A 9459-nucleotide genomic window follows, 5' to 3' on the forward strand; every position below is an offset into this window, starting at 1 on the left:
AGGCAAGATGACCATACCCTCGAAATCACTTCTATCTTTGCTTGCTAGTTTGCTCGCTCTTTTGCTATGCCTATGCTGCGATACCTACCACTTGCTTGTCATGCCTCCCATTTTGTTAAGCCAAGCATCTAACCCACCTTGTCCTAGCAAACCGTTTTTTGGCTATGTTACCGCTTTGCTCAGCCCCTCTTATAGCGTTGTTAGTTGCAGGTGAAGATTGGAGTTTGTTCCTTGTTGGAACATGGATATTTTGTTGGGATATCACAATATCTCTTATTTAATTAATGCATCTATATACTTGGTAAAGGGTGGAAGGCTCGGCCTTATGCCTCGTGTTTTGTTCCACTCTTGCCGCCCTAGTTTCCGTCATATCGGTGTTATGTTCCCGGATTTTGCGTTCCTTACACGGTTGGGTTATAATGGGAACCCCTTGACAGTTCACCTTGAATGAGCTCCTCCAACAATGCCCAACATTGGTTTTACCATTCACCACCTAGCCTCTTTTTTCCTTTGGGTTCTGCAGACTCAAGGGTCATCTTTATTAAACCCCCCGGGCCAGTGCTCCTCTGAGTGTTGGTCCAAACTAGAGCCCTGTGTAGCGCCCCCTCGAGGAAACTCGGGGTTTGGTTTTAGTTGTATGGAGCGCTCATCTGAGTGTGCCCTGAGAACGAGATATGTGCAACTCCTATCGGGATTTGTCGGCACATTCGGGCGGTGTTGCTAGACTTGTTTTACCATTGTCGAGGATGTCTTGTAACCGGGATGCCGAGTCTGGTCGGGTCTTCCTTGGAGAAGGAATATCCTTTGTTGACCGTGAGAGCTTGTGATGGGCTAAGTTGGCACACCCCTGCAGGGATTTGAACTTTCGAAAGTTGTGCCCGCAGTTATGGCCATATGGGAATTTGTTATTGTCCGGTTGTAGAAAACCTGAAGTTTATCTTAATTAAAATGCATCAACCGCGTGTGTAACCGTGATGGTCTTTTCTCGGCGGAGTCTGGGAAATGAACACGGTGTTGGAGTAATGCTTGGCGTAGGTTGTTCTAGGATCACTTCTTGATCATAGATTCTCGACCATGCTTTGGCCTTCTCTTCTCACTCTCATTTGCATATGTTAGCCACCATATATGCTAGTCGCTTGCTGCAGCTCCACCTCATACCTTTTACCCTTCCTATAAGCTTAAATAGTCTTGATCGCGAGGGTGTGAGATTGCTGAGTCCCCGTGACTCACAGATACTTCCAAAAACAGCTTGCAGGTGCCGATGAGACCGTGAAGGTGACGCAACCGAGCTCTAGGAGGAGTTCATTGAAGATCTTGTCCTTTGTGTTGTTTCGTTCTGGTTGATCAGTAGTGGAGCCCAATTGGGGTCGATCGGGGATCTATGTAGCTTTTGGGGTAGTCTTCTTTTATTTTGGTTCTGTAGTCGGACCTTTATTGTATCTGGATGATGTAATGCTTTATTCATGTAATTGTGTGAAGTGGCGATTGTAAGCCAACTATGTATCTCTTTCCCTTATGTATTACATGGGTTGTGTGAAGATTACCTCACTTGCGACATTGATTTCAATGCGGTTATGCCTCTAAGTCATGCTTCGACACGTGGGAGATATAGCCGCATCAAGGGCGTTACAATACCTGAGAAATACGACGGGAGGCTGAACCCGGTAGAGTTCCTGAGCATCTACCGCATCGTTGTTTAGGCCGCCGGGGGAAGTGATGAGAAGGTGTTCGCCAACTACTTCCCTTTGGCCCTCAAGAGGTCTTGGCTGATGCACCTGCCGGAGAACTCCATTTCATCATGGGCAAACCTATGCCACGAGTTCATCAGTGCCTTCACCGGTCGCCACCAAGAGCTCGGTAGGCCCAGCGACCTGCAGCTTCTCCAGCAGAAGGAAGTAGAAACCATCCGTAAGTATTTGCAGAGATTTAGTAAAGTTCATAGAAATATTCCAAATATCCATCTGACAGCTGTTATAGCAGCTTTCCAGTCCAATGTGCGCAACCGCCGCATTTGTTCCAAAATGAACGTGCGGTTGCCCAAGACTGTGAAAGAACTATATACACTAGTGGATAAATGTGCCCAGATGCAAGAAGGAAGGAAGCTGCCCGGAGAGGAAGATTGCATTAATCTTGATTCAGAGGATGAGGATGAATCAACCAGTCAGAGGAAGGGTAAGAAGCGCAGTAAGAAGCCAACAGACAAGGCAGTGATGATTGTGGAAGGTTCGGGCACGCCTAGTACCGGCAAGAAGGCCAAGGCTGAGGCCCCCAGCAAGGAAGCTGCTGCGTGCACTGCCTGCCGGGAGGCCACTACCGCGGAAAAACTTGGGAAAGGTGATGGGCCGTACTGCAAGATCCATCAGACCAAAGGCCATGACCTTCAGGAGCGTTATTAGGTTGAGCAGCTTGTCAAGAGACAGAGAGCAGAATATGATAAGCGTGATAATGAGAAAGTCAGAATGTTGCTGGCGGTAAGGGTTGAGGCGGTGAAGCAAATTGCCTTGGCAGACCCTTTCGGAACCTTGGAAAGCCCGCTAGGGGCCAAGAGAAGGAAACCTGTGATGGTCCCAGTGATGGAGGGGAGGAAGAGGAAACTAGTGAGCAGGAATTTCAGAAGGCCACTAATGCCCTATGTATTGATGGAGGTGCATCTTTGCACACCTCTCATCGCCAACTCAAGCGATGGACATGAGAGGTCAATGTTGTGGAAACAGCACCAGAGGCCCGGAAGCCACTCAAGTGGTCCCACATGCCCATCATCTTTGATGAGGAGGATCACCCTTGCCGCACCACGGCGGTAGGGTGTTTGCCGTTGTTGGTCTCCTCAACAATTCGCAACCTCAAGGTCAGAATAGTGGATGGCAGGGCCGGGCTGAATCTGATTTCCCCAGTAGTTATTAGCAAGCTTCAGATAGGAGAAGAGGAGCTAGAGCCCACCGACACGTTTCAAGGAATTAACCCCGGCATGAGTCATCCTAAGGGGAAGATAACATTGCTGGTGATGTTTGGGGGAGAGCTAAACTTTCAAACTAAGAAGATTGTGTTTGATGTGGTTGATCACCCCCTGCCGTATAATGGGATTCTTGGACGACCACCCCTGGCCAAGTTCGTGGCAGCATCCCACTAATCTGACAGCACCCTGAAAATTCCTGGGCCATTGGGAGTCCTCACTTTCCCTTTAGATGAGAAGGATGTAATTATCTGTGTGGACAAGATGTATCGGGATGCAGTCGCAGCAGAGGCTGTGACGACAACAGTTCCCGCCAAGGAAAGCAAAGGAAGGAAGAGGAGTTGTAGGACCTCCGGCAAGGAGTCCGGGAAGCGTGCCCCCTCCGAGTATGGCACCCGTTGAGGACATGCCGGAGTGTTCCAACAACAAGAGATCCAAGGTTGCTGCACCCCAAGTGAAGAAGGTCCCGATAGGGCTGGCTGGCGTTGATGGTACTTTCACTATCAGTGCGACCCTCGATGACAAATAGGAAAGCACGCTCATTGCCTTCCCGCGGGTGAATATCGATGTGTTTGCTTGGAAACCATCTGATATCCCGGATGTTCCCAGGGAGGTAATTGAGCACCACCTTGCTGTCTGCCCACATGCCCGACCCGTCAAGCAGAAAGTACGAAAGCAGGCCTTGGAGAGGCAACAGTTCATTGTCGAAGAGAAAAAGAAGTTGGAAGCAGCTGGTTTGCATAGAGGAGTACCGGATCCTACATGATTGGCAAATCCAATAGTGGTCGGGAAAGCTAATGGGATGTGGAGGCTTTGCATTGATTTCACAAAACTTCAACAAAGGTTGCCTGAAGGACCCATTTCCCTGGCCGCGCATTGACCAGATCGTGGATTCTACTTCGGGATGTGATTTGGTCTCCTTTCTAGATGCATACTTAGGATATCATCAGATCTTTTTGTCCAAGGAAGATGAAGAGAAGACATCATTTATCACTCCCTATGGTACATACTGCTTTGTCCGCATGCCGTTCGAATTAAATAGTGCCGGGTCCACTTTTGCAAGGGCAGTCCAAATTGGTTTTGGGCCACAATTGCACAGAAATATAGAAGCTTATATGGATGATATTGTGGTCAAAACCAATGATAAGGCCACCCTTAATCTGCGCAAGATCAATCTGAAGCTTAACCCGGAGAAATGTGTGTTTTGTGTTCCCTCCGGCAAGCTACTTGGGTTCTTCGTGTCCCATCGGGGGATCGAAGCCAACCCCGACAAGATCAAGGCCATTGAGAAGATCAAAGCGCCAAGGACAGTTAAGGATGTAAGGCGCTTGACGGGATGTGTTGCCGCATTGAGAGGATTCATCTCCAAGTCTGCCGAGCGTGCCCTGCCGTTCTTCAAGGTTTTGAAGAAGGCAGGACCTATGAAGTGGACCCCAGAAGTAGATGCAGCTCTGCAAGAGTTGAAAGCCTACCTATCATCTGTACCTACCTTGGTTGCACCCAAACCCCAAGAACCATTGTTTCTATACTTGGCGGCAACCAACCAAGTGGTCAGTGCAGCTTTGGTAGAGCAGCGAGAGGTGGATTAGGCAGAAAGTGGCCAGATCATGGCAAAGTCAGGGATGGATTAGGACAGCAGTGAGTAGAGAGCAACCCCAAGGACGCGCCAAGGAAGAAAGTGGTGCAACGCCCAGTGTACTTCGTCAGCTCCTTATTATAGGGGGTAGATCGAGGTACTCTGGCGTGCAAAAGTTGATCTTTGGTCTCATTATGGCCTCAAGGAAACTGTTTCATTACTTCCAAGCCCATGAGATCACGATTGTCACTCGTTTCTCATTGCAAAGGATACTCCGAAACCCTGAGGCAACTGGCAGAATAGTGGAATGGGCTTTTGAGTTATCCATCTTTGGTTTCAAGTTTGAGAGCACTTCAACTATTCAGAGAAAGGCATTGGCAGAGTTTATTGCAGAATGGACGCCAACCCCTGACGAGGAAAGGACAGAGATAACTCTTCCGAGTAAGGAAACGCCCCAAGAATGGATATTTTGATGGTGCTTTCTCCCTACAAGGGGCAAGGGCTGGCGTGTTTCTTGTTGCCCCCTCCGGGGAGCACTTGAAGTACGTCATCCAGATGCACTTTGCATGGGAAGAAACCACCAAAAATAAAACTGAGTATGAAGGTTGCCGGGCTTAGGATTGCAGCAGAATTGGGAATTAAGAAGTTGATCATTTGAGGAGATTTATAGCTCGTGATGACACAAGTAAACAAGGATTACCAAAGAACATTGATGGAAGCATACGTTGAGGAAGTAAGGAGATTGGATGATGAAAGTGCAACTATCCTAGGTGTTTTTGGTAATTCCTAACAACATATAGCTCTTTGAGCTAATGCTATTTCAAGATTAATATCTCAGGAAAGCTCAACGATTGGCATGGCATGGATGAGAAAAGTGGACCCCTCAAAATGCTAAGGACAAAGGACTGGCTCAAGCTCAAAGCTCAAGACTCTACATTTCCTATTTTAGTGATCCAAGATCACATTGAGTCTATAGGAAAAGCCAATACTATCAACAAGGGATGAGGTGTTGCTTAATGAGGTTCTTGCTCAAAATGCTTAGTGATATGCTCCAAAAACCCTCAACTACTTTCTCACATCCACATATGACCTAAACTAAAAGTCAAACTCGGCCCCACCGATTCTTTCTATCTGGCGCCACCTAGTTTCAAATGTCATAGCCACTGCCACAAACCCTAAGCAAATCGGTCCCACCAATAGGGATCTGGGTCTCACCGAGATGGGGTTGTAATCTCTGTGTTTCCCTTCATAACATTTCGGTCTCAACGAGATGAGCGATCGGTCCCACCGAGATTGCAATGTAAATTCTTTGTTTTCCCTTCGTAACGCTTCGGTCTCACCGAAATGAGCAATCGGTCCCACCTAGTTTACCTGACCAACTCTCTGGTTAGCTTATTACCAAAATCGGGCTCACCGAGATTGCGTTATGCCATAACCCTAATCATATCTGTCCTACCGAGTTGCATGTCGGTCCCACCGAAAACCCTAATGGTCACTAGCTTTGTTGAATCGGTCCGACCGAGTTTAACCATTCGGTCCCAACGAGTTTGGAAAGTTATGTGTAACGGTTAGATTTTGTGTGGAGGCTATATATAGCCCTCCACCTCCTCTTCATTCGTGGAGAGAGCTATCGTAACAAGTCTACACTTCCAACCTATATTTTCTGAGAGAGAACCACCTAAACTTGTGTTGAGACCAAGATATTCCATTCCTACCATTTGAATCTTGATCTCTAGCCTTCCCAAAGTTGCTTTCCACTCAAATCTTCTTTCCACCAAATCCAAATCCTGTGAGAGAGAGTTGAGTGTTTGGGAGACTATCATTTGAAGCACAAGAGCAAGGAGTTCATCATCAACACAACATTTGTTTCTTCTTGGAGAGTGGTGTCTCCTAGATTGGCTAGGTGTCACATGGGAGCCTCCGTAAAACAAGATTGTGTGGTTGAACCAAGGAGTTTGTAAGGGCAAGGAGATCGCCTACTTTGTGAAGATCTACCGCTAGTGAGGCAAGTCATTCGTGGGCGATGGCCATGGTGGGATAGACAAGGTTGCTTCTTCGTGGACCCTTCGTGGGTGGAGCCCTCCGTGGACTCGCACAACCGTTACCCTTCGTGGGTTGAAGTCTCCATCAACGTGGATGTACGATAGCACCACCTATCGGAATCACGATAAAACATCTGTGTCTCCAATTGCGTTTGAATCCTCCAAACCCTTCCCTTTACATTCTTGCAAGTTGCATGCATTACTTTCCGCTGCTTATAGACTCTTTGCATGCTTGCTTGTATTGTGTTAAGATTGCTTGACTTGTTCAAATTTGCTAAAATCTGCCAAGAAATAAAATTGGGAAAAGGCTAGATTTTTATTTGGTCAAGTAGTCTAATCACCCCCCCTCTAGACATACTTTCGATCCTACAAGTGGTATCAGATATTTGGTCTCCATTTGCCTTGATTTTCATAGCTTTTGGAAGGCATAGCTTTGGTTTCACAACCTAGGAGAGTATGGCGTCTAGCGAGGGGAATTAGCACCGTAGAGGTCCTTACTTTGATGGTACTAATTTTCCTAGTTGGAAGCATAAGATGAAAATGCATATTCTTGGACATAACCCCGCCGTTTGGGCTATTCTGTGTGTTGGCTTGCAAGGTCAATTCTTTGATGGGAGAGAACCAAATCGTGAAGCTACCGCGGAAGAGTTGAAGATGCTGCTATACAATGCTCAAGCTTGTGGTATCCTCGTGAATGGATTGTGCCCTGAAGAATTCAACAAAATCAGCTGTCTTGAGAATGCAAAGGAAGTTTGGGATACTTTGATTGATATGCACGAAGGTACCGACTCCGTCAAGGAATCCAAGTTGGATGTGCTTCAAAGGCAACTTGACAAGTTCAAATGAAGGATGGGGAAGGTGTCACTGAAATGCACTTTAGGCTTGCTCTCATCACAAATGAGATTGCCGGCTTGGGAAGTGAAGAGATGACCGACAAATTCATCATCAAGAAGATCCTAAGATCCTTGGATGGAAAATACGATACCGTATGCACATTGATCCAAATGATGCCAAATTACAAAGATCTCAAGCCAACGTAAGTCATTGGAAGAATTGTTGCTCATGAGATGTCACTCAAGGATAAGGAGGAGCTCCATAACAAGTGAAGTGGTGCTTACAAGGCCTCATGTGAAGCTCCCACATCATCAAGTGAGAAACAAACCTTCAATGAAGAATTGAGCCTAATGGTGAAGAACTTCAACAAGTTCTACAAGAATAGAAGCAAAAAGAGAAGTTCCAAGTCAAGGTCCTACAATGACAAAAGATCTTCTAGTCGAGAGCGAAACTACTACAATTGTGGAAGACCTGGACACTACTCCAATGAGTGTATGGCTCCCCACAAGAGAAGAGAAGATTCTCCCAAAAGAAGAAGTAGAAGAGAAGAATCACCATCGAGGGAGAGAAGGAGTAGGGATGATCGTTATGAACGAAGACCCTCCCGGAGAAGAAAGGATTCGGAAAGGAAGGACAACTCATCAAGGAGCTACACAAAACGAAGACATCAAGCTCATGCTGGTGAATGGGTATCTAGCTCCGACTCCGACAATGACTCCGAGAGAAGCTATCAATCTGACTCCGAATATACTCAAGATGAAGGTGTTGCCGGTCTAGAACTTGTGTAAACCAACTCCTATGACATATTTGATTCACCAAATGAAGGAATTAGAAGATGCTTCATGGCTAAAGGCCCAAAGGTACCACACCCCGAGTATGTTGATTTCAATAGTGATGAAGATGACTTGTTAGGTGATGATGATTTACTTTTTGACAACTCTAGTGATGAATAGTATGATGAAACGTCAACTAATCATGTTAATCAAGATGAAACGAATGACAATGATAAGGAGAAGATTGAGTCTCTAACTAAAGAACTAAACACTCTTAAGTTAGCTCCTAAAACTATCTTAGGAGATCATCGAGAACTTTTAAGGATTCATGAGAAATTACATTTTGAGAAACTCAATCTTGAGAAAGAGCACGAGTTCTTAAATACAATCAATGATGATCTTCGCAAGAAAAGTTCTTCTTACATTGCCAAGCGTTTACTCTTATCCACTTACATGCCTCAAGTCAAGTCTAGTGACAAGAACAAGAAGGATTCTTCTTCTAGTAGTAACAATAATCATGCTAAATCCAATATTGTTGCTTCTAGTAGTTCTCTTGATTCCACTAAAAATTCTCTTAGCCAAGTTACACTTGAGCAAGAAAATAGCTTATTGAAGGGAATCATAGAGAAAGGTGTTTACAAGAGCCTTGCCTGGAGTAAGCAATTCGAGGAAATTGTACACAAGCAAGGAAGGCACCAGAAGAATCAAGGTATTGGTTTTGAACGAAAGTTCAATGCCAATGGAGTTGAGTGAGAAGAAGATGAAGTTTGTTCCTCAACAAGAGAAGTATGATCCTACTTCTTTCAAGGGGACACAAGCTCAAGATGATCTTCCACCACAAGACCACAAGGAAAAAGGCAAGCACAAGCTTCAAGAGGAAATTGATGCATTTGAAGAAGCTCCTAAGCCCTTGGTCAAGTGGGTTCCCAAGACTACATCAAGTTCCACTTCATCAAGTACAACTACAACTCCGAGGATTCCCATCAAGATGGTGTGGATCCCGAAGAAGAAGAACTAGAGAGTTCTTGAGGGTGACTCCGCCAACATACTTCACTCTTATCATTTTGGCAAGAACAAGTGCAATCAACTTCCACATCTTGCACTAGTTCAAGGAGTCACAAACCCTCTTGTTGGTAAGACAAGGGACAAGGTAACCTAATGCTCTCATAAACATCATCTTGTGTGTGCATCACTCTATGTCTATGGATATCCTTGTTTGTTCCTTGTGGGACTAACCCGTGTAGGTATTGAAAGTGCAACTCACTCCAAAGGATAGCTCCGAAT

The sequence above is a fragment of the Triticum dicoccoides genome, chromosome 3A (assembly GCF_002162155.2).
Source record: "Triticum dicoccoides isolate Atlit2015 ecotype Zavitan chromosome 3A, WEW_v2.0, whole genome shotgun sequence".
In the NCBI taxonomy this organism is placed as follows: domain Eukaryota; kingdom Viridiplantae; phylum Streptophyta; class Magnoliopsida; order Poales; family Poaceae; genus Triticum; species Triticum dicoccoides.